At 43.2% G+C, this 25,584-nt stretch overlaps 1 protein-coding gene across 2 annotated transcripts in view; it reads left to right on the top strand.

The window, feature by feature from the left end:
- The first annotated feature begins 2,857 nt into the window (after positions 1 to 2,857).
- The window catches only part of LOC145358877 (DNA-binding protein RFX2-like), a 116,977-nt gene continuing 94,250 nt past the window's right edge, over positions 2,858 to 25,584 (top strand). For both annotated transcript variants that reach the window (XM_080213238.1, XM_080213239.1), the window contains exon 1: positions 2,858 to 2,952. The gene's annotated coding sequence lies outside the window, so the exon portion shown is untranslated. The remainder of the gene's footprint in view (positions 2,953 to 25,584) is intronic.

The raw sequence follows: 25,584 nt of genomic DNA on the forward strand, positions 1-25,584 counted from the left end.
TAAAAAAAACTGGGCACACAGAGAAGTTGGGCCAAAGGACCTGTTCCCATGCTATAAACCTCTATTACTCAGTTTTCTAAACTGGAAGTCTCCTTTTCCTTTTTGATTAAGCTCACAATTCCCCTCGTCTTCCAAAGTTCCTGAATCTTGCCATTCCTGTCCTTCATTTTCACAGGATTAGGGTCCTGAACTCGAATCAACGGACCTTTAAAACATTCCTACATGACAAATGTGGATTTATCCTCAAACAATTGCTCCAAATCTACATTCCCCAACTCTTGTCTAATTTTGTTGTAGTTAGCCTTCCCAAAGTTTAGTTCTTTCACCCAAGGACTACGTTTATCCTTACCCATAAGTAAATTAAAACTTACAGAATTATGATCACTGTTCCCCAAATGCTCCCCCGCTGAAACTTCAATTATCTGGTTGCGCTGATTCCCCAATTTCAGGTCTAGTACGGCTCCTTTCCTGGCTGGATTATTTACATATTGTTTCAAGAAACCCAGCTAACAAATTCTCCCCCATCGAATTCCCTGGAACTAAGGGAGTCCCAGTCAATATAGGGGAAGTTAAAATCACACACCATAACAACCCTGTTGCTTTTACATTTTCCCATAATCTGTCAACATATCTGTCCCTCTATATCCTGCTGGCTATCGGGAGGCCAATAGTACAACCGCATTAACATGATTGCTCCTTTCCTATTCCTGAACTCTACCTTTCTGGCCTAAATGACAATATTGATCTGCTTTATTACAATCTCGTGTATTAATATACAGTGAAAAGTATTCTTTCTGCTCCTTCCTGCTGCTGTCAGGCTTTTGAATGGACTTTCCTTGCATTAAGTTGATCTTTCACTACACCCTAGCTATGACTGTAACACTACAATCTGCATTCTCTCCTTTCCTTCTCTATGAACGGTATGCTTTGCCTGTATAGTGCGCGAGAAACAATACTTTTCACTGAATATTAATACATGTGACAATAATAAATCAAATCCAATCCAATCTAATCTGACCTAATTCTTGCCCCTTAGATCCTCCAGGAGGAAACTGTTGCACCTGTAGGAAGCCCATGCAGACACGAGAAGATTGTGCAGGCTCCACACAGACAGTCACCCTAGGCTGGATTTGAACCTGCATTCCTGCCATGTGTGGCAGCTATGCTAACCACTATGCCACCCACTTTGTTGAATGCCTTTTTCAAATAAACCTATTTTGGTACTTTATTAAATGCCTTTTGAAGAACTAAGTATCCATCTGCTGTACTACCTTCCTCAAATCCTCTGTTCCATTATCAAAGGTCTCTATCAGCTTACTCAGATATCACTTTTTTTTACAAGTTCAGGCAGCCTGTCTCTTCTAAACCCATGCTTTTCTAGGTCATTAATTATTCCTTGGACAATTATACCTTGTAGTTTTCTCATTACAAACAAACTGGTCTCCAGTTACCAGGTTTGTTTTTGAGAAAAGTTGTAACATTTGCCCTTGGGACCACTTCCATATCCTGGTAGGATTGAAAGATTATGGTCAATCTATCTCCACTTTTGCTTTCCTTAGCAACCTCAGAGAACAACCACAGCCTTGCCAACTTAACCTTGTAACTAATACTGGAGCCAAGCATCTTCTGATTATTTAATAAGTTTCACAACACCAGGTTAAAGTCCAACAGTCTTTACTGTAAAGAATTGATTACCTGTAAAGATTCACATTCCAACCATTATCTTGTGACTACGTCTTTGCCTTTATATGCCGTGTTCGTGAAACCTACCTCTCCACTCACCTGATGAAGGAGTAAAGCTCCAAAAGTTCGTGATTCCAAATAAATGTGCTGGACTTTAACCTAGTGTTGGGAGACTTCTTACAGTGCCCACCCTGGTCTAACACCAGCATCTCCACATCATGGCTTCTAATTACGAAGCTCAAGTTCCCAGATGCTTCAGTTACCACTCTCAATATGTCCTGCCATCTTCAAAGAGTGATGCACATGCCTCCAACCCTGCACTGTCTTCAGAATTCTCTCATTAAGTCCATTTTGTCTCCCCAGTAACTTATGTCAAAAAGAATCACCTCGCACTTTTTTGTTAAATTCCATCTGCCTATTCTGCTAGTCTATCTGTGATCTGTGCAGGCCATTAATGGCAACTTCACCATTTGCTACTCCTCCAAGTTTGATACCATCAGCAAATTGTGAATTTTTCTTTTGTCTTCCAAGATCCAAGGAAGGGACATACAGCGTTCCTAGCGCTGCCCCTTGGTGAACACAGTGGCTCCAGTCCAAATTAACCATCCACCACACTGCTTTCTGTCATTCAGTCGATTTCTGTATTTCCACCTCCAGGATGCTGACCCTCTTGTTCTGTACGTGGGGGTTTTGTTAACCAGTCTGCTGTGTGGTAACTAGTCAAAGGCTTTGATGAAACCCATTGAGACATCATGCAGCAGAGCCACACACTCAATCAAATGGACAACCAGCCTTGCCAGTGTGATCAGAGGGAACCACCTCACCACACCAGAATTGATGATGGGAGAAGTTTGTAGTGAAGTGAACACCATTCCCCACAAATAGACAGTGTGAGATGTTTCAATGGGAACTGCTCCACCCACCCGGAAATCCTCACACAGGCATGTTGAGTGACACTGATTTCAGCCTATAGGAATGCGTTGCTAGGACGATGACGTGAGCAAGCAGCCAATCAGCATCCAGAGCCAGTTCACGGAAGCGGGCTGACGTTGAGTGATTGGCATCTCAATTCACCAATGGTAACCCACGTCGTGTGGCTGACGTAGGACGTATAGCCAATGGTCGGACACGCCGCAACGCGGGGGCGGGTTTAGCGGGCCGTTGATGACGCGGGCAGAGATCGGTAGCAACTGTTGCCTTGAGAATAAACGCCATAGTCACGGTAGCCGTGGAGACTGTTACCCACCAACAGCTCGGGCCCGCAGCAAGGTGAGCACCGCTTCCCGGGGAGCCTGAGGCCTGCGCCGCCTCCCGGGCCAGGGCCGCCTCCTTAGCCTCCTGTCTCCCGGAGCCATGTGCGGCCCCACGCTCTGTTTACCGCCTCCACCGCAAAATGGCGGGTTCAGCCGGAGCGGCCCTTGGGCCCCGGGCAGGGAGGGAGCCGGGGAGGGAGGAGGAGGAGGAGGAGGGCCCCGGGCTGGGCGGTGGGGCACCGCCGTGCGGGTAGGAACTCTGGGTCTGGGCACTGAGGTCCCGGGGTCTCATCGGGCGCTCTGCTTGGTATACCCGGAGCGGGAGGCCGGCTCGCCCTGTAACCCCCACTCCCGGGGATGGGTATGGAGGGAGGCCGCAACCCGGTGCTGTCAGTTAGAGCGGGTTAATGCGGGCCGGGGGGAGTGTTGTCCCTTTGACTGGAGGCAGGCTGAGTTGAGGGGAAGAGCGGCAGGGCTGGTGGATGGTTTGGTTGAGGGGCAAGCTGGTGGATGGTTGGACTTGGGGGCAGAGTGGCAGGGCTGGTGGATGGTTGGGTTGAGGGGCAAGCTGGTGGATGGTTGGACTTGGGGGCAGAGTGGCAGGGCTGGTGGATGGTTGGGTTGAGCACCAGGCTGGCATGGCCTGGAGCTGTGATGATGGAGTGACATTTTGAGTGGTTGATGCTCTGTCCAGACTGAGTGATGGGTTTAGGTCTTCATGCCAGCCCCTTTATCTCTACTGGCTGACTTGTGGATAGTTGCTTCATGTTTTCAATTATAACGTGAGAAAGGGGTCTTAACAAGTCCTGAATTAATCTTAGCGACTGGTTGTATTTGTCCAGAGGTTTCTGTAGGACCTGTTTCCCTTTTGTCTCTTGCTTTGCTTGTGTTTTTTAGAGTTGCTATGTTTTCTTTGGTTTATGCAAAGTCCAACAGGTGCTGTAAAAGTCTTTTTTTTAATAAAACTAGTGAATCTACCAGGGTATTGTCAAGTTAACTCTGTATTGTGAGAATATTATTATCTTACACAATACTGTGTCAGACGCAATCAACTGCCATGTTTTAGAGAGTGCGGAAAAAGGTGGGATGTGGTGAAGGAAGGTTTGGGTAGATGAGGGAGCGGGGGGTGGACAGGGAGTGTTTGTTTTGTCAGGACTACATTTGGAGGATCTGGGGAGTCAGGGTGTCAGTAATAATTATTCAGGCTTTGGAAGCAACTTAGCTCTTTCTAACTTTTCTGGGTAGCTATTCTGTGAAGAGTCAAAATCATCTAAAGTCTCTAATTTAAGTCAAAGTTTTGGATGGTTCTCGTTGCAGGGTAATACACAGAAAATCCCTTGTTTCTGGATCTCTGTCGGGTTCCCCAGTTTAATTTCTAAGGTATAATGTGGAAAAATATGAAGTTTGCTTTGGGAGGGAGAATAGAGCAGCAGAACATTATTGAAGTTGAGAGAGCTCAAAGAACTCTGGCATCAAACAATCTGGGTGTCCTGGCATATGAATCACAAAAGGTTAGAATGTAGGTGCAGCAAATGATTAGGAAAGTAAATTGAATGTTGTGGTTTGTTGCAAGGGAATGGAGTATAAGAGCAGGGATGTTTTGTTACTGTCGTATAAGCCCTGTTAGTGAGACACTAAAGAGTACTGTGTATGGTTTTGTTCTCATTTAAGAAAGGATATAAATGCATTATTTCAGAAAAGGTTGACTGGACTGATTCTTGGTTGGGTGGGAGTGTTTTCTCTTATGAGGGAGGATCGAACAGGTTGGGGCCTCATCCATTGCAGTTTGGAAGATTACGTGACCTGCTTGAAACACACAAAATCCTAAGGGGATTTGACAGGATGGATGACGAGAGGATGTTTCTCCCTGTGGGAAGTATTAGAACTGGGGGATGCAGCTTAAAAATAAATGGTATCCCATTTAAGACATGGATGAGAAGATTTTTTTCTCAGGGGCTTGTGCCTATCGAACTCTCCCCCGGTGATTGGTGGCGGCAGGGTGTTTGAATATTTTTAAGGCTGAGGTAGATAGATTCTTAACTGACAAGGGTGTCAAACATTATCAGGTGTAGTTGGGAATGTGAAGTTGAGACCACAATCAGATCAGTCATGATCTTATTGAATGGTGGAGTAGACTAGAGGGGTTGAATGGCCTCCCTGCTCCTAATTTGTATGTTTGTAGGACAGACAGGAGTATGGGGTTGGGATTGTTTGACAGCAAAGCCACTGAATTTTGCGCAATTATGGGAACTTAGTGTGCAAAATTCTGAATCTAGTAAATGCTTCTTGTCGGTTTCAAAACAGTTGCCTTGGTTGAAAAGATGACGGTCTCAGTTTCTGCACTCGTGTTGGTGATGGGTTTCTATGATGCAAAGCAAAATTCCATCCTTCTACAATTGCAAAAATTCAAGCTGATTGCAAGGTTAAGTAGTGTAGACTGGCATTGTCTTTTTTGCCAGATGTTTGATGAATTTGCCTGCAATTTTATTGCCAAACAACATATCTCAGCCATTCGTTGTTTAATTAAGTTGGCCTTGGGATTCATTGCTACCAGATTTGTAATTGTGCTGAGATTTTTCAGAGCTTCTATGAATTACTTCATCAGGGTCTGTTAAAGTCAAGCAGTTTGATGGGCTGGTAGCAAACACAATCTTACAGTTGTCGCTGCTTCTGGTTTGTGATTTGTACTGGCCCTGCGGTGTCCAAATATTTCAGTGTCTTTACCCAAGGAGCAGAAAAGATTAGAACAAGAGATGCTTACTATTTAACACGTTTGAGTATCTTTTTGAAATGTACTGGGTGAAGCTACAGGCTGCAGCCGGAGAGCATCTTTGCTGGGAACCTGACTTGAGAATTGCAGTCACAGGAACAATTCTTCTTTGTCTAAAGTCAAAAGGTGGGACAATATAGTTGGGCAATGTACAAATCTGCGAATGAAACATCAAAGCCTAAGTTCTTGTGCCTAACCATGTCAGAGAATGTATAGATTTAATTGCAAGAAAGAAATGAAGGCAAAGTTTGTGTGTGCCTGTTGCTGTACAGCCCAGATCATTTTTGATGGCAGTCTAAAGCTCTTGAACCCACGTAATGTGGAAACATACTGGTACATTGAGTGGCCAATCACTCCCAGGGTCTGAGTACTGACTGTTGAATGCTGATGACTGGGTTCACACAGAGCCCTGGCATATGTGAACAGTCGGGTTTTTTTGAATCTTTTGATTTAATCATTTCGAGCTGAAACTATTAATATGCATCCTAAACTTGCATTCATATTCTATTAATGTACCATAGTTGTTGCCTCCCAGGATAGAAAGACATTTCCACTTGCCACCCATGTTATGAATTCAGAATACCAGATATAATTATACTCAACTCCCAGGGCTCAAAAGTAGGCAACTATTTGAAACTTCAGCCAAACTTTTATATCTCTAATTCAGGTTTGAGATTGACTTGCTGTTTACAGACTTTCCTTTTAATGTAACTTCACATGGGTTTTATTCTTGGATGTCTCGTCTTGCCAGCTTTTAAAATTGAGAACCCAGGATTGTGAGGTTTGATTGTTGGCAGCAAGTGTGTATCTTAATCTTGTCCTTTTTATATTTGTATGTATTTTGAAATTATGTAAAAATATTAATGGTTTTCTAGATTAAGTATTTGTTTTTATTGGTATCATTGGTTGGGAGTACTATAGTAATTTTAAAAAAATCGTTAATGGGATATGGGTGTCGCCAGCTGATTCAGCATTTATTGCCCATTCCCAATTGTCTTAGAACAAGGAGCCCATGCACCCCAGACATTCTCTTTTCCAACTTCTTCCGTTAGGCAAAAAGATACAAAAGTCTGCAGTCAGGTACCAACCGACTCAATAGCTTCTTCCCTGCTGCCATCAGACATTTGAATGGACTTGCCTTGTATTAAGTTGATCTTTCCATAGACCCTAGCTATGATTGTAATACTACCTTCTGCACTCTCTCCTTTCCTTCTCTGTATGGCATGCTTTGTCTGTGTAGCACATAAGAAACAATACTTTTCACTGTATATTAATATACGTGACAATAAATCAAATTAAATCAAACTGTCTTGCTTGGCCATTTTAAAGGGCATTGCGACCCTCTGCTGTGGGCCTAGAGTCACGTGTAGGCTGGGCCGTGTATCAGAGCCCTTTTCTGTACAGAACTTTCCACACACCTGATGAATGAACAGCGTTTCCGAAAGCTTCTGGGTTTACTATCAAATAAACTGGTTGGACTTTAACCTTATGTTGTGAGACTTCTTACTGTGTTTATCCCAGTCCACTGCTGGCATCTCCACATCGTGGTTCAAAAAGGCAGCTCACTACTGCCTTGAGGCAAATTAGGCATTGGATGATAAATGCTGTTACCCCTACATTCTGTGAAAGAAAAAAAATCATTATTTCAGTCTTGCACCTTGACTCCTATTGTTCAATGTTATAACACTGTCACTCAGAACTCTGTATTGACCCCAGATTATGCACATTGTCTTTTCAGTTGAATGTACATTACTATTGCATGGCCTTTCTCCCAAAATCTATTATTGTATATTTCTCCACTTTAAATTGTGCGTTTTATCTGTTTGTCCATTTCTGCTATCTGGACTTTGACAAGAGCCAAATCATTGGCAGCTGGTTTGCTTTTGACTGAGAAGTCTGAGCCCAATTCCAAAATGGAAATCACAATTGAGGCCGACAATTGTGCAACAGACCACATTTGGGCACTTCATGTCACTATATTATAACAGGGATTTAGAGGCACTGGAGAGAGTATGTAAAGATTTGAGGATGATGCAGATATGCGATAAAAATCAGGAAAGGATTAATAGGCTTTGAAATGAAGATGGAGAGGTGACCGAATGGGAGTTTTGAAAATTCTGGAAGGTATTGATGGATAGAGGGAGGATGTTTCCTCTTGTGGGGCAGAACATAGAGGCCATCAGTGTAAGATAGTCACCAAGAAATCCATTAGAAAATTTAAGAAACTTCTTAACCCAAAGTGTGGTGATATTGTGAAACTCATTATCAAGGAAAGATTGAAGTATATAGTATTGATGTATTTCAGGGGAATCGCCATGCATGTGAAAGAGAAGAGTGGTTATAATGGTATATTAAAATTTGGAGAGATGTAGTTTAGCATGTAGCACTGGCAAGGACCACATCATGAGGACTGGTTAGGCCAAGTAACCTGTGTGTTGGATCCGAGCTTTTCTTTTTACTTTGCTGTCTTCCTCATTGTCAAACCTACTTTTATGTCTTCAGCAATCTTGCGATTATGTTTCTCATCCATTTACCAAGAACAAAAGTGCACCTAGCACTAACCCTTGGGATTCATCACTTGCAACCTCCCTCTAATCTAAGTGACTGTTTACTTTAGCAGCATGGCTGACTGATAGAAAGCGACATTTAGTCTTAAAGCTTCCTAACACATCTCCCATATAACACCTTGAATCCCTTCTGAAAATTGTTGTATGCTGTATACACTTTATTCCACTGTTGGCAGAATAAAGGGAACTTTTATCTAACTTCCAAAATCCTTCCTTTTATTGCGGATACCATTGTGATATACCCAGACGATACAGCAGTACTGAACACAATCTAGTTCGAATGTTTATTCCTCTGCACAACATTACCCTTGCAACTTTTCATTTATCCTCTTTTGTTGCTGCAATGAAATTATTATTTTTAGTGGAGTGTTTTTACCAGAGGAAGGGTTGGGATCACCGTGCATACTGGATTGAGTTGCAAATACTGGCTCATTTGTTGTTTACGTTTGCACTATTTAAAAAAAAAACTTTTCACCCAAGGGTGTTGGGAGTCTGGAATGCTCAAAGGGTGAGCCATAGAATCCCTGCAGTCCATCAAGTCAGCACCAACATTCTGAAAGCTCACCTTACCCAGCCCCTACCTAATGCCTGTAACACTGCGCATTTAGCACGGCTAATCCACCCTCATCTTGGGACTGAGGGAGGAAAACGGAACACCCAAAGGAAACCCACGCAGACATGGGGTGAATGTGCAGTCTCTGCGCACACACACTGACTCAAGGCTGTAATCGAATCCAGGTCCCTTGTGCTGTGAGGCAGCAATGCTAACCACTGTGCTGCTGTAATTGTAGAAAATGGTATAATCAATACTGTGTGCATTGCCCCTTCCTTTCATTGTTTGAAGCAAGCATTCACAGCCTTGGCTAAGTTCAAACCTAGCATCTTGAGCTAGTTTCGCATCTTATTTTATCCATGTATGTACTGATTTGTGTAACCAGTCAATCTAGGGTTGAGTGTTGACTGTGTACGACTCTCGCAGGTAGTCTTGCTGTGAGTAGTGTTGACAATTCCTACAGTCTTGCATATAAGTGAGCTGCTGTCTCCTACAGTCTAATATTTTGCCTTGTAATGTACTAGTAATATTTTTCAGCAAATGCCCAATTGACTTGTTTCACATTCGAACAGATTTTGTAACAGACTAATTTTTCTTTGGGCTGGGTAAGTGGTATGTTTCAGTATATAGCTGTACCTTTTAAATATTTTTACTGTGCATAACGATTACTTTTTATTAAAATCATATAATGTTAGTAGGCAAATGATTTTCAGATCCTCTGCAATGCAAGCAAGTAAAAACTTCATTCCTATATTAAATTCAGGAGACATGCCAGTTGCTGTTTATTCCTTTACCTTTCTGTTTCTTTGAGATGTGACTGATAGCATCGTGTTTCTAGAATCTTCAAAACTCTTAAATTCAATGTCTGACAATCTCAAGATTAAACTTTCCTTGTAATGCTTGCGTTTTACAGGGACTACAATATAACTACCTCACTCTGGAAAGCAACTTTGGATGTCTCCTTAGCTGAAAAACATAACAGCTTATATGACTGGTTCCACATCACAATACTTCATTGCAGTGTTAATATAAGCCTCCTTGTGACACCAGTAAATAAACGTAATTCTCTGCCAATGGAAACACAGATCCTTGCACGATGTAAATGCTAGTTAATTTTGAATTCTGGGCACTGCATTTTAGGCATGATGTCAAGGGCTTGCAGAGATTTGCTGAGGTGGAAAGAATTCTTTGCTCTCAGTTGTTTAAACTTTAGAATTCTCTTCCCCTGACAACAATGGAGGCTGGCTATTGAATCTTTCTCAGGTGGTGTTAGATTTTTGATTGACAATGGAGTCAAAGGATATAAGGAGTAGGCAGGAAAGTAAGAGCTGAGGCCACACTGGATCAACCATGCTATTATCAAATGTTGGAGCAAATTAATGGCTGAATGGCTCGCTCGTTATTTGTATGCTTGTAGCAGGAATGATTAAACGGCAAGATGTGACAGATATGTTACAAATCATGAAAGGTTTTGGTAGCGTAAATAAGGAGAAACTTTCTTGTGGCAAAGTAGTTGAGAATCAGAGGGGACAGATTTAAGGTGATTGGCAAAAGAACAAGTGGTGACATGAAGCCATTTTCTTATTTTTGTGAGTGGTCATCTAGAATTTACTTCCTAAAAGGTTGGTGAAATTGAGCCTTGGAGTGAGGATAGAGGAGATTTTAGCAGTGTCATTGAGGAGCAGGCATGATTCTGTCAGTGGCATTTTGCATATTCATCAGATGTACAGTCTGAAACTCAGCTCTGCAAAATGTTTCATCGTTTGCTCATCAATGTGAAATTGGTTTTGAGGCAATTGAAGAAATAGTCATGTTGGTGAAGAGTTGTCAAGGTGACGACAGTTGAGTGGATCAGGGAACCAAATCTTGGAGCAAATGGATTTGAGTCTTGTGCGTATTTGGGGCAATCTTCAGTTCTACTCTCATCACAATGGTCTTGATGCTATATATTGAATTATTTAAAGTTTTGGTGGAGATGATGGAAGGACTGAGGGAATGCACTAATTCAAAGGAGATGATTTGGCTTTTTCTTGTTTAGAATCATTGCCACTCAAGTGCAAGGTAATGTTACCCAGTACACATCAACTGAAATCTGGCTGTTGTCCAGATCCTGCTTTAGGCTGACATGGGTTGTTTCTTTACTGAAAGAGTGTAAACTAGTTGATTTTAAGCAGTGGAAAGATCAGAGGAGAGAAGTGGATTTAGAGGTGAGGTTTAGGGAAGAAATTTTAGATAGCCGAAGGACCAGTTGAAGGAATCCTTTTCATTGAGGCAGGTTGAGGGTTCAAAGATCTCGACCAATTGTGTTTCCTCAAAAATCAACAGTGAAAATGCATTTCAGAAGGTAAGTTATTGACCCGCTGTCCTGAAGGTGTGAAATGTGCAATGCATATGGAAACAGTTTGTCCAAACTGTGTTGCACTTGATGAACCACCTTTTGGTGTGTGGTGAATATCAGAGTCGTTGTCTTCGTGTAGAAAACATGGTAGCTCGGTTTTGGTGCAGCAAAGTCTCGGACAGTAATTGATGTTTGAGATAAATATTGACCAGAATAACTCTCTTCTCTTCTTTGAACTATTGTCAGGTTCTTTTACCCGCAAGGAAAGATGTGACCTTGGTTTAATATCTTATTTGAAATACAGGACAGTGGAAGCCTTGTCAGTACTGCAGTAAAGTGTCAGCCTTGATTTTATTCATATGCTCAAGTCCTGGAGTGGACTTGAACACAGAACCTTCTGATTCAGGCAAGAATGCTACCAACTGAGCCACGGCTGACATTAGAATGGAATGTTATTATCCCCTACCGTGAGCTTTTTCCAGCTCTGCTTCCACTGATTGTTTTTCAGTTCATTGCATGGAGCAACAAAGAGCGGTCTCCCCTTTGAGGAATGTCTAGCTGTTCCCTGAAAGCTGTGAATACCGGAGACTATGGTCATTTTAATCAGTACCCTTGTGTTGCTTCACCAAAAAGGCTAATGTGTAAATGTGATGAATTTTATTTTTACTTGTACTGATGTAGTCATCTCTCTTTACACCCTTCATTTGATTAATGTGGTATAAAAGGTTGCTGTACTTCAGTGTACAGGTTGCATGTTCTGACTTGTTTCTAAGAGTTGCTGCCCGGTTCAATTCTAAGAATTTAACATGCAGCTAAACATGATTAGCTTTTGTGATGCAAAGGTGAAAGGAGATTTCTGCTCCTTTGCAGCTCTGCATGGGGCCTACAACCTGCCCCATAACATTCCACCCATTCAGTGTTGGATTTTGAACAAGTAAGGTGATTACGGCATTCTCTTTCTTTGCTCCTCTCTGTTTAGCAGAGTCCTATTCTTTGTTTACTTAATCTGACTGAACCTCATTCGTGAGTTGGACAAGTTGACCACTTAATCTTTCAGTTATTGACAGTTTGGACAATATTATTATTTAAAATTGATTCACTAATTCAAACAGTTTCTTGCCCCACCCCAGTGTTCAGTGAGCACATGTGGGATGTTTACTAGGCCTGTCTTTTGTCTGAAGGTTGATACCACATGCCAAGGTGCAGAAATTTAAAATAAACTATTCTTGTTGAAATGACCAGGTGACTTCAAGTTTGATTCTATGATGTGATGCGTTGAGCAGTCTGAATTGCTATTTAAGGTCAGTTTTAATTTGAGTCAAGTCAACTTTTCATTGAGTGTGGGCAACAAACCTACCCCTCTTAGTATCCTGTATTTCATTTATCCTTGTCTAGACAAATTATGGTAGCTTTAGTTATTCCCTTCATGCATTGCTGCTTGTAGTGGAAGTACGGAAAGAGACTTCCCAATGAGATCTGTTCTGAAACATACTTTTATGTTGATGTCTACCTTGTGAACTGTTTGTCTTTGAGTTTACCCACAGATCTAGATTGCCAGTTTAATGTTCAAGGTAAGCTCCATGTGTTTAAAGTTGAACCTTTAAATAGGAGCTTTTCGGGATCATTCCAGCTTTTTACTTGGCAGTGTTGGTGGGCTGCTTTTATTAATTAGCTCCTGATTATGCATGGAATGAAAATGTAAAATAGACAATCCAATGGCAACGTTCATAATTCAAATCTTCTTTCCATGCAAGTTCAATAATTGGGGTCTTTTCAAAGAGTTTGCTATTTATTGTTGCTCTATATTCTCTTTTCCACTACTCCAGCTGTCAAAGGGGCTTTCAACCATAGGGTCCATACAATTCTGTTCCCAGACAATGTTTGCAGACATGTCTGTGTGTGAACACACACTTTCTGACAGGGATCATGGGATGGTGACCAGAAAGCAACTGATCTCTCTAACAGTGTAGCTAGCATCACTTATATTAACAAATGATCAATTAGGTTTTAAGAAGAAATTCATAATCATTTCAAGCTCATCATTTAAATTTCAGCATTTTTATAAAGCTCAGGAGTAACCCCAGTTTTGATTAGACCATTGAGAACTTGATAAGTTAGACAGATGTACCAAGGAGAGTTACAGAACAAAGAGATCTGTGGGTACAGGTTCATAGCTCCTTGAAAGTGGAGTCACAGGTGGACAGAGTGGGAAGAAGGCATTCGGCATGCTTGGTTTCATTAGTCAGAACATTGAATACAGGAGTTGGGATGTCTTGTTGAAGTTGTACAAGACATTGATAAGGCCACACTTGGAATATTGTGTACAGTTCTGGTCACCCTATTATAGGAAGGATATTATTAAACTAGAAAGAGTGCAGCAAAGGTTTACTAGCATGCTACTGGGACTTGATGGTTTGAGTTATGAGGAGAGGCTGGATAGACTGGGACTTTTTTTTTTGAAGCGTACAAGGCTGAGGGGTGATCTTATAGAAGCCTACAAAATAATGAGGGGCATAAATCAGCTAGAAAGTCAATATTTTTTCCCAAAGATAGGGAGTCTAAAACTAGAGGACATAGGTTTAAAGTGAGAGGGGGAGAGATACACAAGTGTCCAGAAGGGCAATTGTTTCACACAGTGGTGAGAGTGCCTGGAACAAGATGCCAGAGGTGGTAGTAGAGGCAGGTATAATTTAATCTTTTAAAAAGCATTTACGGTTATACGGGTAAGATGATTATAGAGGGCTATGGGCCAAATGTGGGCAACTGGGACTAGTTTAGGGGTTTTAAAAAGGGCAGCATGGACAAGTTGGGCTGAAGGGCCTGTTTAGAACATAGAAAAACTACAGCACAAACAGGCCCTTTGGCCCACGAGTTGCGCCAATCATATCCCTACCTACTAGGCTTACCTATAACCCTCAATAAGTCCCATTTACTCTTCCAGAAGTCTCTTAAAAGACCTTATTGAATTTGTCTCCACCACCACCGATGGCAGCCGATTCCACTCACCCACCACCCTCTGAGTGAAAGCTGTTTCCATGCTGTAAACTTCTATCTCTCTAAGTAAGAAGGCTAATGGAATGTTATCCTTCATTGTGAGAAGAATTGAACATAAAAACAAGGATGATATGCTTAAATTATACAGGGCTTTAATGAGACCACATCTTGGATACACAATGTGCAGATTTGATCTCATTTAAGGGAGGATGTACATATGTTGGAGGTGGTTCAGAGGACATTAACTAGACTGATACCTGTGATAAGCAGGTGGCCTTGTGAAGATAGGTTACATTAAGAAGTCTCACAACAGCAGGTTGAAGTCCAACAGGTTTATTTAGAATCACAAGCTTTTGGAACACTGCTCCTTCATCAAGTGAGCACTCTGAAATCTCGTGATTCTGGATAAACTGGTTGGACTTTAACGTGGTGTTGTGAGACTTCTTACTGTACCCACTCCTGTCCAATGCTGGCATCTCCACATTGAAGATAGGTTAGAAAGATTGAGCTTGTTCCCATTGTAGTTTAGAAGACTGAGGGGGTGACTTGATTGAGGTATATATGATATTGATGGGGTCGATGTGGAAACGGTATTTCCTCTTAAGGGACACTGTTACAAAATTAGGAGTTGTTCCTTCCGGACAGATTAGTTTTTTTTTGAGGGTTGTGTGACTTTGGAACTCTGTCTCCAGAAGGCTGTGGAGTGGGGGGGAATCATTGAATATTTTTAAGGCCGAGGTTGATGGATCCTTGCAAGCAAGGAAATCAAAAGTTACTGGACATAGATGGGAATGTCAAAGTCAGCACAAACAGATCAGCCATTATTAAATGGCAGAGCAGGGCCGAGTGGCTGACTTCTACTCCTAATTCAAATGTTTATACGTTCACTGAGTAACAGAACACTAGCCTAAGATGTACGTTTGTTGTAGCTGCCACTATCCTCTGATGCTGCCACTATCATCTAATTCTACCTCTATTGTAACAGGTGTTGGAGTGTAATTTTAAACAGGTTGAATCTCATTAAAATAGCAGAGAGGGAACCAAATACAGGTCGAGTGTCCATTATCCAAAATCTTTGGGGCTGATCACATTTCAGATAATTTTGGATACAGCATAGAGAACAGGGCCTACTTGCATTACAAATAAGCTTGGGACAATCTAAAGTAAATAAAATGGCTAGGAAAGTAAGATGTATTAATGAATAATACAGTGTACCTAGAGCAAGTTCTCACTTGTGGTCTGATCCACAATTTTGTTTCTTGGAGAGGGTTCGTATGTTGATTATATTGACAAAAACCTAGACTTCTCGTGCTAAAAGTTAGATGTGGCTGGCAAGGTTTGCGTCAGCCTGGGTCAGGGACTTGCTGCACTAAAGGTTGATGGGTTTTAAAAAGACAGTGCAATTTTTGAATGTCTTTGGGTTTCTGATTTATGGATGAAGGATATGTGACGTTTATTAACATATTGGGCAGTTGTGGTTATTTTTAAAAATTTCTCTATTTATATAATATCAACCCAAATACTACTTTATCCAGTGGTATTCATTTAATGTCTTCAACATGAATGCTTTGTGCTACTTTGAAATTATTTTATGCCAGACTTTGCCAGAATTTCCAAGCTTCAAGCGATATGTAGATCTGCAAGGTAGTTGACAAAATGCAAACAGAGCATTGTTCTAATAAAGTGGATTTGAAAATCATCAACTTCTTTCTCATCTCATCTTCCCCCGCCCCAAACTACCACAACATCACTGTGACAGGAATGAAACACTGGTTGCTAGGTTATACGATATATTCCTACTTCAAACAAATATGTTGGTAAAGTACAAGATCGAAACAAGCCTCAACAAACAAATGGATTAGTTTGGAAATAAGAAGTCTCACTGGAAGTACAGACTGCCTTTCGTAGGCTTTCTATCTAGTATTTTATTTAATTGCAATAAGTATTACCAAAACACGTATTGTCAAATATATTGGGAGTCTTATCATCCTTACGACCAGGTTCAGTATGAGACCTGGACATTTATAAGGATGAACTATTTTAAAAGTGCTGAGCTTAATTTTTGTAGGCAGATTGGAAGCTTCTCACTTTTCTTTAAAGTGAGCGAGTAAAGAATGAAGAAATCCTCGTGTATATTAGACATAATTGGTGAAATATTAGTGGGTATTTAGTTAATGAGGAGTAGAGGAAGGATTTAGGGTATAGCATTGTTTGGCTTTCAGAGTATTCATCAAGTTGCCTGGCAACTAGCTCCTGGAAACACGAGTGGACGAGGTCTCCCATGGCAACTGCCGTGATTTAGCAAACAATGTGAGCTAGCACAAACACAGTCAACCACTTGGCTTGATTTTAATTGAACATCTGTATGTGTTTTTCTGTGATTAAATGGTGTTTGTTACACATGCCCATGATAGATGTGCGAAGGTAACCCCCCATTAGAATCCGTAGTAAGGTACGGATAAGTATTCAACCAAATAAAGGTGCCTAGAGTGGTAAATAAACACCAGATTTTCAGAATGTGCAAGGCTGGTACTTGTTGCTTTGGTGTACTGGAACTGGATCGAAATATTAAACGTCTGCAACAACCATACTTCATCCCTGACCGCCAAGAACACTTGCACACTTTCTCATGTCATGCACTTTAGACGTGAGGGGCAGCACGGGTGGCACAGTGGTTGGTACTGCTGTCTCAGTGCCAGGGACCTGGGTTCGATTCCTGGCTTGGGTCACTGTCTGTGTGGAGTCTGCATGTTCTCCCTGTGTCCAAAAGATGTGCAGGTTCAATGCGTTGACCATGCTAAATTCTGTCTCAGCGTTCCCTGAACAAGCAGCAGAGTCTGGTAATGAGATTTGCACAGTAACTTCATTGCAACGTTAGCGTAAGCCTACTTATGACATTAATAAATAAACTTAAAACACTTTATTGACTGCCAGCTCTGGGTGTGAGACTGCTGGATGTAGAGACACACATTTTAGTATTTGAAGGGCCAGGTTCAGATTGAACTGTGTGAGGTGAGGGGCTATGATTGATCTCAGTTTCTCAGTATAGCAGGGGCTGTGAATGGTCAGATCTGTCAATGTTATTGCTCCTAATACCTTACGCTGTTGATGTTAACAGAGGATAGAGTGAGGCTGAGCTTTGATGTCCTTCACCGTTGAATATTCAAACTTGATGAAGGCCTGGATCTTCTATCAGTCGTGATGTGGAGATGCCAGCGTTGGACTGGGGTAAACACAGTAAGAAGTCTCTCAACACCAGGTTAAAGTCCAACAAGTTTACCACTCAACCTTCCACTCATCTGACGAAGGAACAGCGTTCTGAAAGCTTGTGGGTTTACTATCAAACTTGTTGGACTTTAACCTGGTGTTCTTAGACTTCTTACTCTTCTATCAGTGACATGTAGAATTGACTTTGAGATGCTACATAACAGACTTGTGAGCAAAGGCAGAATATGTGAAATGAAAGGGAGAGTAGCAGCATGGATGCAAAATTGGCAGCGTGACGGGAAGTAGTGTTTTTTTAATATACGTGAGGGAGGCCTGTAATAGAGTTCCCCAAAGGTTAAGTGTTAGAACCCTTGTCACTACACAATGTAAGAGCTCATGATGCAAGAACATAAGAAATAGGAGCAGGAGTAGGCCATCTAGCCCTTTGAGCCTGCCCCGCCATTCGATAAGATCATGGCTGATCTGTCGTGGCTCAGTTCCACTTTCCCGCCCTCTCCCCATAACCCTTAATTCCCTCGCTTATCAAAAACCCATCAACCCGCGTCTTAAAAATATTTAGCGAGGCAGCCTCCACCACTTCAACGGGCAGAGAATTCCAGAGATTCACCACCCTTTGAGTGAAGAAGTTCCTCCTCAACTCTGTTCTAAACCCCCCCCCCCCCCTTAACCTGAGGCTGTGCCCCCTAGTCCTACTGTCCTTTCTGAGCGGGAAGAGTCTCTCCACCTCTATCCTATCCATCCCATTCATCATCTTGTACGTCTCAATGAGATCTCCCCTCATTCTTCTAAACTCTAATGAGTACAAGCCTAGTTTATTCAGCCTCTCCTCATAGTTCAACCCCCTCAACTCCGGAATCAGCCTAGTAAACCTCCTCTGCACTCCCTCCAAGGCCAAAATATCCTTGCGTAAGTGCGGCGACCAAAACCGCACACAGTACTCCAGCTGCGGCCTCACCAGTGCCCTGTACAGCCGCAGCAAGAGCTCCCTACTTTTATATTCAATCCCCCTCGCTATGAAGGCCAGCATCCTATTAGCCTTCCTGACCACCTGCTGCACCTGCAGGCTGGGTTTTTGCGACTCATGCACAAGGACCCCGAGGTCCCTCTGCACCGTCGCCTGCTGCAGTTTTTCGCCACGTAAGTAATAGTCCTTCCTACCATTATTCCTACCAAAGTGGACCACCTCGCACTTGCCAACATTAAATTCCATTTGTCAGTTCCTGGCCCATTCACCCAGCCTATCTAGATCCTTCTGCAGACTCTCCACACCCTCCGCGCAATTTGCTGTTCCACCAATCTTGGTGTCATCAGCAAATTTCGACACCATACACTCAGTTCCCTCCTCCAGATCATCTATATAAATGGTAAATAGCTGAGGCCCCAGCACCGACCCCTGGGGCACTCCACTAGTCACCAACCGCCAATCTAAATAGCACCCATTGACCCCCACTCTCTGCCTCCTATTTGACAACCAATCCTCTATCCACGCCAACTCCATGCCCCCTTACCTTCTGCAATAATCTCTTGTGAGGTACCTTGTCAAACGCCTTCTGAAAATCAAGAAAGACCACATCCACCGGCTCTCCTCTATCCACCGCCCTAGACACATCCTCATAGAACTCCAATAAATTTGTCAGACACGACTTCCCCTTAACGAAACCGTGCTGCGTCTGCTCTATCAAGCAGTTCCCTTCAAGATGCCTCACTATTTCCTCCTTGATGACGGATTCTAACATTTTACCTACAACAGACGTTAAACTAACCGGCCTATAATTCCCTGCCTTTTGCCTGCCACCCTTCTTAAACAACGGCGTAACATTCGCCGTTTTCCAATCTTCCGGCACTTCCCCGGAATCCAGCAACGTTTGGAAAATAACCACCAAGGCATCCACTATCACCTCCGCCATTTCTTTCAGAACCCTTGGATGCATTCCATCCGGTCCTGGGGACTTGTCCACAATCAGTCCCTCCAGTCTGTCGAGCACTGCCTCTCTAGTAACAATAATGTCATTGAGACCCTCCTGTCCTACCATCTTTCCATCGCTAACACCCGGCAAATTATTCACGTCCTCCTCCGTGAAGACCAAAACAAAGAAGTTATTCAAGCCCTCAGCCATTTCCCCATCCCCTACCACTAAGTCCCCCCTCTCATCCTCTAAGGGTCCAACGTTCACCCTAGCCAGCCACTTTTTATATATTTATAAAAACTCTTGCTATCCTTTTTTATATTAAGCGCTAGCCCAGCTTCATAGTTTATTCTACCCTTCTTTATCAACTTCTTTGTCAATCTTTGTTGACTTTTAAACCTCTCCCAATCCTCTTCTCGCCCACTACTCTTAGCTACTCTAAACGCCTCCGCTTTTAATTTAACACTTTCCTTCACCTCCTTCGTTATCCACGGCTTATTACCTCTCCTCCTACAGTCCTTTTTAACCATCGGAATAAATTTCTGCTGAGCACCAAGAAAGATCTCCTTAAAGATCCTCCACTGCTCCTCAGCAGACCTACCTTCCAACGCGCTCCCCCAGTCAACATGATGTAGGGGAAGTATATTAGCAGGCATAAAGGATTGGTTAGCTAACTGGAAACAGAATATGCAGAAATGGGTCATTTTTGGGTTGGCATGATGTAACAAATAGACGCTATAGAAATCAGTTCAGGGGTCTTAACTAGCAGTGCTAGCATATAGAGGAATGATACAGCAGCTTGCCTTTATCTTCAGCAAGTTTATTCTACATAAAGCTCAGTAGAGAAACTCCTTATGGTTCCCTCACGTCAACTGTTCCAGCTGTGTCCATTATTCTCTTATGGAAGTTGAGCAAATAATCATAGAACATAGAACATAGAACACTACAGCACAAACAGGCCCTTCGGCCCACAAGTTGCGCCGACCACATCACCTACCAACCTACAGACCTATCTATAACCCTCAATCTCATTAAACCCCATATACTCATCCAGAAGTCTTTTAAAAGACCCCAGCGAGTTCGCCTCCACCACCACTGACGGCAGCCGATTCCATTCACTCACCACCCTCTGAGTGAAAAACTTACCCCTAACATCACTTCTGAACCTCCCTCCCCGCACCTTAAATCTGTGTCCTCTCGTAGCGACCATTTCAAACCGGGGAAATAGCCTCTGAGAGTCCACCCTATCTATCCCTCTCAACATTTTGTAAACTTCTATCAGGTCGCCTCTCAACCTTCGTCTCTCCAGGGAAAAGAGTCCCAGCTCCCTCAACCTAACTTCATAAGGCATGCCTCCCAGTCCAGGCAACATCCTTGTAAATCTCCTCTGCACCCTTTCAATAGCTTCTACATCTTTCCTATAGTGAGGCGACCAGAACTGCGCACAATACTCCAAATGAGGCCTGACAAGGGTCTTATAAAGTTCCAGCATTACCTCCCGACTCCTAAACTCAATCCCTCGATTAATGAAGGCCAGTACACCATACGCCTTCTTGACCACCTCCTCCACCTGCGAGGCCGATTTAAGAGTCCTGTGGACCCGGACCCCAAGATCCTTCTGCTCCTCAACACTACTCAGACTTCTGCCCTTAATAGTGTACTCGTTCATCCCGTTGGTTCTGCCAAAATGGACGACAACACATTTATCCGCGTTGAAGTCCATCTGCCACTTCTCCGCCCAGTCCTGCATCCTATCTATGTCCTGCTGCAACTTTTGCCATCCTTCCAGATCATCCACAACACCACCGACCTTCGTGTCATCAGCGAACTTACTTACCCATCCCTCCACTTCCTCATCCAGGTCATTTATGAAAATGACAAACAACAAGGGTCCCAGAACAGATCCTTGAGGCACTCCGCTGGTGACTGACCTCCATTCAGAAAAAGCCCCATCCACAACCACTCTCTGCCTTCTGCAGGCAAGCCAGTTCTGGATCCACAAGGCCAAAGGCCCTTGGATCCCATGCCCTCTCACCTTCTCAAGAAGTCTTGCATGGGGGACCTTATCAAACGCCTTGCTGAAGTCCATGTACACTACGTCCACGGCACTTCCTTCGTCAATGTGTTCAGTCACATTATCGAAGAACTCAACTAGGCTTGTAAGGCACGACCTGCCCTTGACAAATCCATGCTGACTATTCCTGATCATGTCAAACCTCTCCAAATGTTCGTAAATCTTGTCCCTCAGAAGCCTCTCCATCAGCTTACCAACCACTGAGGTCAGACTCACCGGTCGGTAATTTCCCGGGCTATCTCTGTTCCCTTTCTTAAAAATAGGAACTACATCCGCAATCCTCCAATCCTCTGGAACCTCTCCCGTCTCCATTGACGACGCAAAGATCATCGCCAGGGGTTCTGCAATCTCTTCCCTCGCCTCCCACAGTATCCTGGGGTACATCCCATCTGGTCCCGGCGACTTATCTACCTTGATAGAATTCAAAAGTTCCAACACATCCTCCTCCTTAATATTCACGTACTCAATCCTTTCCATCTGCTGCAAATCCATAACAAAATCTCCCAGATCGGCTTCCACCGTGAATACTGAGGCGAAGTACTCGTTAAGCACCTCCGCCATTTCTTCTGGTTCCACACAAACCTTTCCCCCCTCACCTTTTATCGGTCCTATCCCTTCTCTTCTCATCCTTTTACCTTTCACATATTTATAGAAGGCCTTGGGATTCTCCTTAATCTTACCCGCCAAGGTCTTCTCATGACCCCTTCTGGCTCTCCTAATTTCCCTTTTAAGTTCCCTCCTACAGTCCTTATACTCCTCAAGATCTTTAACATCTCCTAATTCCCTGAACCTCTTGTACACCTTCCTTTTCTTCCTGACTAGGTTCAACACATCCTTTGTGCACCACGGTTCCCTCGACCCACCAAAACCCCCTCGTCTCATCGGAACGTTGTCATTCAGAGCTCCAGACACACATTCCTTGAATATCTGCCACCTTCCTTCGGTACTTTTCCCTAAGAACGCCTCCTTCCAGTTTATTTGTCCAAGTAACTTCCTGACTTCTTCGTATCTCCCCTTACCCCAGACAAACACCTTCCTAGCCTGCCTGATCCTATCTCGTTCCAACGCAGTTGTGAAGGAGATAGAATTATGGTCACCATATCCAAGATGCTCTCCTACCGAAAGATCCGTCACCTGCCCTGGTTCATTCGCCAGTACCAGGTCAAGTACAGCCTCTCCCCTCGTAGGCTTGTCCACATACTGCGTCAGGAAACCCTCCTGAACACACCTAACAAACTCCTCCCCATCTATACCCCTTACCCTAGGGATATTCCAGTCGATGTTTGGGAAATTGAAGTCTCCCATCACGACAACTCTGTTATTAAAACATCTCTCCAGAATCTGTTTCCCTATTTGCACTTCAACTTCCCTGTCACTATTGGGCGGCCTATAGATTACACCCAGCAAAGTTTTTGACCCTTTGCTGTTCCTAACTTCCACCCACAGAGATTCTGTAGACAATCCCTCCACGACATCCTCTTTCTCTGTAGCCATGACACTATCCCTGATCAACAGTGCCACGCCACCACCCCTTCTGCCACCCTCCCTGTCCTTCCTGAAGCACCTGAAGCCTGGCACCTGAAGTACCCAGTCCTGTCCCTGAGACATCCAAGTCTCCGTAATGGCCACCACATCACAATCCCAAACAGCTATCCACGCCCTAAGCTCATCTACCTTATTCACTATACTCCTTGCATTAAAATATATACACTTCAGCCCCTCAGTCTGGGCATTTCCCATCTCCACCACCTGTCTAACCTCCCTCGCATACTGCCTGCGGTCCTCCCCTACCTGGGAGCGAACCTCCTCCGTCCCAGTTTCCCCAACACAGTTCCCTCCCCCCATCCTTTCTAGTTTAAAGTCCCCCCGGTAGCCTTAGCCAGTCTTCCCGCCAAGATACTAGTCCCCCTGGTATTTAAGTGCCACCCGTCCCTACTATAGAGGTCCCACCTACCCCTAAAGAGGTCCCAGTGATCTAGGAACCGAAATCCCTGCCCTCTACACCAGTCCCTCAGCCACGCATTCACCCTCCACCTCATTTCATTTCTTCCCTCATTCTCCCTTGGCACAGGCAGCAATCCTGAGATTACTACCTTCACTTTTCTCTTCCTCAGCTGCCTACCCAGTTCCCTATAGTCCTTTTTCACAAGTGCCTCCCTCTTCTTACCTACATCAGTAGTACCTATATGTACTACTACCTCCGGTTCCTCACCCTCCCCTTTCAGGATGTCTGGGACCCGCCCAGAGACATCCTGGATCCCAGCCCCAGGGAGACAAACCACCATCCGCGACTCCCTTCTACGTCCACAAAAACGCCTGTCTGCGCCCCTCACTGTGGAGTCCCCTATTAATACTACCTTTCTGCTTCCTGCCTTTTAACAACAGAATTAGATTAATGTAATTGCCAAAGCGCACGCTTGCTGGGGCATTGACAAGATTCGTGATCTATAGAAAAAACTTGGAATGAAGGGACTTAACCGTATGGTTGCTAAATTTGCTCATGACACAAAGGTGGCTAGAACAATGTGCTGTAAAGAGGAAATGAGTCTACAGAAGAACATAGATTATGAACGGACAAAACATTTGATAAATGGAGTATAACGTGAAAAGATGTGAATTTTTCCATTTTGGCAGGAAGACTAGGAAAGCCTATCTAAATTGTGAAAGGTTGCAGAGCTGAGGTACAGAGAGATCTGGTTGACCTTGTGTATATGTCAATGTGTACAGCTTTTGTCTCCTTCATTTAATGAACATTTCTTGGTTCCAGGAAGGAGTTGAGGTAAAGGTTGAACAGGTTGGGCCTCTATCCATTGGAGTTTAGAAGAATTAAGTGGTCTTACTGAAATGTCAAGCTCCCTGAGGATCTTTAGCAAGAGTGGATGCTGAATAGATATTTTTTCTTATGGGAGGGACTAAACTTGGGGAATGTGGTTTAAAAATAAAGTCTCCAATTTATGATTTTGAGAAATTGAGTATTTTGTGAGCTTGTGGAATTCTGTTCCTCACTATGGTGGAGACAAGGCATTGAATATTTTTGAGGCAACATGACATTTTTGATTAACAAGGGAGTTGAAGGTTATGGGAGGGGTGGTAGGCAGGAAGAAAGTGGATTAGCCATGGTCTTATCGAATGTCAGAGCAGCTGCATAGAACTGAATGGCTAGTTCTTGCTCCTAATTTTTGTTTGTATGACCCTTGCTCTTCCTGGTATATCTTTTACATTGTTTAAATGTATATATTAATGATCTAGACCTTAGTGTATAGAGCAATTTTAAAATCTGTGATTGATGCAAAACTTCAAAGTGTTATGAACTCTGAGGGTGATGGTTTTGAACCTGAAAAGGGTGTAGATGGCTGGGTGGAATGGGCAGACAAGTAGCAGATGAAATTTAATGCAGAGAAATGTGCAGTGATTAATTTTGATTGAACTCAGAGACAAGATAGAATGATGGGTATATTGACGTACCAGATTTCAAATTGTGACTTCTTAGATGTCCTCTGGATGTCTGCACTGAGGAGGTATTTGTATAACTTGGAACTGTTTGTGTGTCCTCTGCCAACTCTATTGTAAGGACGATCCTGAAAAACCTCTATAACTGGTCCTGAGACTTGCAGGTCTTGTTTTGAATGTTTTAGATATGCTGCATTGCCCAGCCTTCTGGCACCTTTTTGTCTCTACCTTTCAGTCTGCTCCAACAAAATAGTTAGCCATTGAAAAGGGGGAAAGAGACCCTGGCCAGAACTCTGCCACTTTGCCTGCCATGGAATTGGCGCAGGTGAGGGTGTGACGAACAAAATCTCTGATCTTGGGTGAGAATTTTTGGTCTCACCTGAGTGAGGCCATAAAATCCCACCCACTATTTCTGAATGGAGGAGTGAGAGAGATGTGATTCTGGCAGATTTTAACTGCAGAAGGTCATAGGAGCTTCTACTGTGATCAGCCAGTTCATTGACATATCTTTGCATATTTACACTACAGTCCACATAATTATTACAATGATAGAGATCAGTTTGGGTGCAAAAGTTGAAACTGAGTTAAAATTGACTTCAGAGTAAGGATAATTTTCACCTGAGTTGAATGAGTACAGGGCCAAATTCTCCCTTGAGCTGCTTCAGGTTCACAATCAGCAGCAAGTGTGGAAAAGGAACAGCACGTGGAGGAGCAGTGGGAATGTGAGCTGAGGTGCATGGGACTGAGTACAGCAGTGGTAGTATTTG

This window comes from Carcharhinus amblyrhynchos, chromosome 26 (genome assembly GCF_965287045.1).
Source record: "Carcharhinus amblyrhynchos chromosome 26, sCarAmb.v2.hapA, whole genome shotgun sequence".
Lineage (NCBI taxonomy): Eukaryota > Metazoa > Chordata > Chondrichthyes > Carcharhiniformes > Carcharhinidae > Carcharhinus > Carcharhinus amblyrhynchos.